The sequence below is a fragment of the Triticum dicoccoides genome, chromosome 3B (assembly GCF_002162155.2).
Source record: "Triticum dicoccoides isolate Atlit2015 ecotype Zavitan chromosome 3B, WEW_v2.0, whole genome shotgun sequence".
NCBI classification, from domain to species: Eukaryota; Viridiplantae; Streptophyta; class Magnoliopsida; order Poales; family Poaceae; genus Triticum; species Triticum dicoccoides.
The window spans coordinates 522,342,543-522,348,374 of record NC_041385.1 but is presented as its reverse complement, the minus strand read 5'-3'; the positions used below and the strand labels follow the sequence as shown (position 1 = coordinate 522,348,374).

The following is a 5,832-nucleotide window of genomic DNA, read 5'->3' as shown; positions in this document are numbered from 1 at the left end:
CCTCCATCACCACCACGCCGTTGTGCTGCTGCTGGATGGAGTTTTCCTCAACCTCTCCCTCTCTCCTTGCTGGATCAAGGCGTGGGAGACATCGTCGAGCTGTACGTGTGTTGAACGCGGAGGTGCCGTCCGTTCGGCACTTGATCATCGGTGATTTGAATCACGACGAGTACGACTCCATCAACCCCGTTCACTTGAACGCTTCCGCTTAGCGATCTACAAGGGTATGTAGATGCACTCTCTTTCTACTCGTTGCTGGTCTCTCCATAGATAGATCTTGGTGACACGTAGGAAATTTTTTGAATTTCTGCTACGTTCCCCAACAGACAAGTGGTACTACCGCCCCAGACAAGCAGTACTACCGCAAGGGCTCACGGTACTACCGCGGCGGACCGCGATACTACCGCTACTACGGTAGGAGCTAGTCCAGGCCTGAGCCGCAAAGGCTAAGGGCGGTACTGCCGCTGACGCGGTACTACCGCTCCCCCTTGCGATACTACCGCAAGGCCGGATTGGACTAGCTTGGGAAGGGCGCGGATGAATAAAAATACATCCGTGCCTACTTCCGCTGAAAATTAAACAGTGCAAATATCCGACACGGTACTACCGCACCTGGCATGCGGTACTACCGCGCAGGGAGCGGATGTAAAAAATTACATCCGCCCCTACTTCCGCTCATGTTGTTGTGCTAGACCAGGACTCACGGTACTACCGCACGCATGGGGCGGTACTACCGCACGAGCGACTGAGTCTGGTCCGAGGCCACAGTACTACAGCTCCTTAGGAGCGGTACTACCGTGTGCACCTACGGTACTACCGCAAGGGCGTGCGGTACTACAGCGGGGGCCTGCGGTACTACCGCTCCTAAGAGTAGTACTACCGCATGCCTCAGAACAGCAACACTAGGAATCCTTCTCTTTGCAAAATATGAAGAAAACGGAGGATGCTCCAAAGCACAAAGGGAAAGGTGGTGCAAAGGGAGTAAACGTGTACGTGATGATTCCACCCGAACCTTTCCAACGCGGACCCCCTCTTAATAGTACGGCTTTCCTACGACTCAAATCCACCGAAAAGAAATGTAGAAAAACGTCATCTTCAATAGTCTTCGAGGGGCACCAAACCATCTTGTGCCTAGTGACGAAGTGTCTGAAATACTCAAGGCACACGATTAGTCCGCAAAAGCATTATCATCAATCACCAAGACACCTTAGGGATAAATATGCCCTTACAGATAGACTTATAAGGGCATGTATGGTGATTGATAAGATGGTCTTATCTTAATCATGCCATGTAATCTAGAGAAAACAATAGATGTACAATAGCTACCTTTTAATATTATCTCTAAGGGGTAATCTTTTAATTAAAAGATGAAAAGTATTTTTTTCTGCTTTCTCTTTCCTCCACCTCGGCAGACATATTACGTGGCACTCATAAGGTAGCAATTGTACAAACCCTAAGTCAAAAAGGACGCTTAGGCCCCGGAGAAATCTTAGTATGATTGACTTAGGACGCAACACGTGGCCAGCAGGGGAGAGACAGGCCACCTATGACCAATACAAAGAGATGTTGAAATGAGAAGGAAGATAAAAGAGGAGGGAAGTACCTCTGTGGCCCAAAATAGAGCTATATACTCCCTAAAAGAAAGTAGATCTATAGATACAAAACATGGTTCAAAATGTGACAACGACTACACAAAGGTGTTTCAAGTGTCACCATGTCACAATTACATAATTCAACAAGAATAAATTATAACTTTTAACATATTAAATGTATATGAATTTATCAGGTAATACTCCCTCCATGGCGAATAGCTGACATCGGTCCTTGGTATTCATGTTTGATGGTAAAAAAATTGTAGTCATATGTTAGCAGAAATTATAAATTTGATATGATACAAATAATTCATGAGAGATGATACTTTTTCACCTTACTAATTATCACCTAACATAAAAAATTGTAGGCATATGGTACTTTTCCACCTTACTAACTATCACATGATATAAAAACTTATCACCTTATTTTAATTAGTAAGGTGAAAAAAGTATGATTTGTTTTTCATTCGATGTGAGTAATAACCCTCCCAATAACAGAAATAATATTTTAATTAAAATATGATAAAAGTTATGTTCGTCGCCGAAAGTGGGTGTGTGTATCTTCGGTCGGGGCCAAATAATGGGCCTCTTTTTTCATAATTTCTTCTATGTCACTGGCGACGTCCTACGAACTGGAAGACGCCGCAATGTGATTTTGTTCTCCAAATCCTTTTTCGTTCAATGAAGGATAGTTAGATGCGAGTCCGTCAAGGAACTTGTGAGGATTGTGTCCCCCTCCTCACTATGGTCGCAGTTGGGATTATCTTCTACCCCCTTCCCCTGGTGTCAGCTTCTCTAGGAGGGCGATATGTCCAAATTGTGGTTGTCGGTGTCTTTTGTGTACGCCGAAGGCTTCCTTGTTGTTGCTTCTTCAAGCTCTTGGGTTTCAACAAGATTGCTCCGGTGAGACGGAGGCCCGGAGACGACAACGGGCATTGCTCACGTGCAAAAGGAAGATAGTTTTGGTTTCTTCAGTAACTTGTTTATAATTTCTTTGTTCTTGTAAGAAATCCTTGTAAGGTTAGTTTATCTAATATTGCATTTGACCTTTCGCAAATATGCACACATAAATAGTATGTTCATCAAACCATTTTTCTTTCATTAAGCTATTATGATTAAAATTATTTACACTTCCATGCTAAATTGTAATGATGGTGTATGTGTGGGCGCGCGTTATCTTCAGGGCCACAACATTGATCCGTATGTGGTCGCTACTCACTCCGACAGAGGCCAGGGGCGTTTGGCTACTGCGTCTACCCGATGGGAGATGGTAGCTCAGATTATTTTCAACCGATTTGGATGACGGTCATGTAATAGGATAGGCATGTAGTGCTCCTATTTTATTTGCCAGCCGGTTGTGGCTTTTTGATTAGGCTCGCTTGAGCATCCTATTTTCTTTTCATACTTTCAGTTACTGGAGACTTTGAGACTGATTTCGTTTTTTAATAATATAAGCCGTATGCATCTTTCTGATGCAGAGGCTGGGGTATACCCCTTTTCTAAAAAAACAATGTGTGGGCGCGTGTGTATGAGTGCACGAACATTAATATTTTACAAATAGGACCATCATATTGATGGTATGTTCATTAAACCATTTTTCTTTTTTTAATATACAAAAACTATTTTTTTTAATATACAAGATCTAGATTGAGAGCACAACTTTTCACCAAATTATGTAGTACTGGCAGTCTTACGATTCATCCTGTGCTTGGAAGGGAAAATGAAATCCCGAAGCGTCAGAAACTAGAAAAAAAATTGTGAAAAACGCCGTTGCCGGGGATCGAACCCGGGTCACCCGCGTGACAGGCGGGAATACTTACCACTATACTACAACGACTTTGATGGTGATTTTACAAGTCTGTCACTTGTAATCTAAAATTCTTACAAAAGCATATTCAGAGCATCAAAGCTGTCTCCGAACTGTCCGCTGAGCATCCGCACATCCCAGTAGCATATTCCCAGGTCCCAGCTACCACTCTTTGCTTTACTACTGGATCGTTACCAGTTTCCGACTCACTATGTTCGGTTGCTCTGGTTGTGCGACCACTCTCCACTCTTCTCCGGTGCAGATTTGCAGCCTCCGGACGCTACTTGAAGCCTTGTTGCTTTTACCTGTGAGTAGTCTGGTTTCTTTTATTCCACTCCCTTACTTGTTCTACTTGGTAAAGTTCATGTAGTTTCAGAGCTCACCTGAGCTTCTGCTTCAGTTTGTGTAGTTTCATTGTTCTCTGCTGCTTAGTTCGAATCGGTTTCTCTTTAGAGGCTCTTTTCCGCTGATGCTAGGGGTAGTAGGATTCAAGTGCGAGAGCTAGATTGCCAAATTTCAGTTCTTGCTACTTTTTGGTAAATTAATGACTTACTCCAGTATTTTAAAAGATACTGCTTAGAAGGAGTACTTTTGAATCAATATGTAGAGAGACACGCGTCAGAAGCTTGATCCTGTGGTAGTATCTTTTTGCTGTATGTTCTGCTCGCAGAAGGTGTTTCTGTGGAGCAACAATTTCTTCTTTGTGCGAAAAGCCAACACTTCTCAAGCTCCGAAAACCACAATGAACGAGCTCTGGCCCATTAAGGAATGGCGCAGCCCATCTTCAAAGTTCAGGCCCACATGTAGAATATAAATCAGATCAAAACCCAATTATATTACTAACAAAATGTGAGATGGAAAACGCTTGGTGTCAACCGGCGGATTTTCTCTCACTCGTCCGCCGTCTTCCACGGGCGACGCGTGTCCCAGTGGGTGTGCACCGCTTTGCATCCTGCCTTATCTTCTCGTCCGACTGCTCCCATCCACATCTTTTGTTTTCTTTTGCTTCTTTCTTCCTTCCTCAGCGACCCATCCTTCTCCATTACGCACACAATCAGGGACCTGCTCGGAGATGTTGGAGACACCCACAGCCGAGCTTTTCTGAAGAGATGCTGGAGGCACCGCCGCTTTCGTGTGCGGGTGTTCGAGGGTGGATCTTCAAAGTTTTCTGCAACATGGTAGTTGTTTTTGCAACGCATCCATTGTTTCAGGAATTGTTTCTGCAACACGGCCGTTGTTTCAGAATTGTTTCCGCAATCTCCAAATTTTTGCAACATGGTAGTTGTTTCTGCAACGCAGCCGTTGTTTCAGGAATTGCTTCTGCAACGCGGCCGTTGTTTCAGGAATTGTTTCTGCAACGCGATCATTGTTTCAGGATTGTTTCTGCAATGCGGCCGTTGTTTCTGCAACTGGTTTATTGTTTCAGGAATTAGTGTGTCGGGACACCGATGAGCCGCGTGCGAGGAACTTGATCGGACGGCTCGTGCGCGAAGATCCGACAGATGTTGAGGTGGTGGATGTTTACTAAACATCTGCCGGTAGACGCATAGCGCTCCCCATGTGAGATTGGTATCTCTAAAAAAACTAACAAAATGTTACGCTGGAAAGGTAGTTCTACAAAAAAAACTCAAAAAAAAGATTGGTTAACAAGAACCTGGCTTGGCATCAGTGTTTTCGTAATTTTCTAGAATTATTTTAGGATTTTATCAATTTTGTGTGTATATAAACCAAGAGTTTAAAATAGCCAATGGTTTTCCTTTAATACCTAGCCAATGGTTTTTATCATTGTGTCGTGTAAGTATGCCGGAGATTGGAACCCTTGTTAATAGCTTTCGGTGATTTTATTTGGCGCACAAATGTACTTCTCATGTTGGTGAGTCCACTTTTTGCATTAGTATATATTTCATGTTATCATGTATGTACTTTCATGTTAGTGTACACTTTTTACATTAGTGTGCACTTCCTAGTGTTAGCATGTGTTTTTCTCATGTTAGTGCATGTGTAGTTCCATACTACCATGTGTGTACTTATCATATATAATTGTGTGTACCTTTTTGCATTGAGTGTGTACTTCGCGTTTCTTTTTTGTTTTGCTTGTTTGTAGTATCAATGTTATTGTGTGTACCTTTCATGGTAATACATATATCTGAACATGTTACTATGCGTATGGACGAGGATTTGTGGCTCTTGGGTGCCACACACCCCTATATGAATGTAGTATTAAAAATATACCAAAAATTCGAAAAGTTCTTGATTTTTGGGATATCAAACCTGTGTGTCCATTGTACACTTGTGTTCAGTTTTCATGAGGGACGGGTGACCCCAAAGGAACATAGACGTGTGTTCGACATGTGTTTGCCTTTGACATAGACCCATAACAAACTCAAAAAACACATGAAAATGAAGCAGTGGCCCTCCCATGTCATGGGCCGG

At 43.1% G+C, this 5,832-nt stretch overlaps 1 long non-coding RNA gene and 1 other non-coding gene across 2 annotated transcripts; one reads left to right on the top strand and one right to left on the bottom strand.

Moving 5' to 3' along the window:
• Positions 1-3,357: 3,357 nt before the first annotated feature.
• TRNAD-GUC lies at positions 3,358-3,429 on the bottom strand. The gene has a single exon. It is a non-coding gene; the product is annotated as a tRNA-Asp (tRNA).
• Positions 3,430-3,718: 289 nt separating this feature from the next.
• Positions 3,719-5,260, top strand: LOC119281482. Its single transcript, XR_005138429.1, has 2 exons — positions 3,719-4,577; positions 4,826-5,260. It is a non-coding gene; the product is annotated as an uncharacterized LOC119281482 (long non-coding RNA).
• Positions 5,261-5,832: the final 572 nt, after the last annotated feature.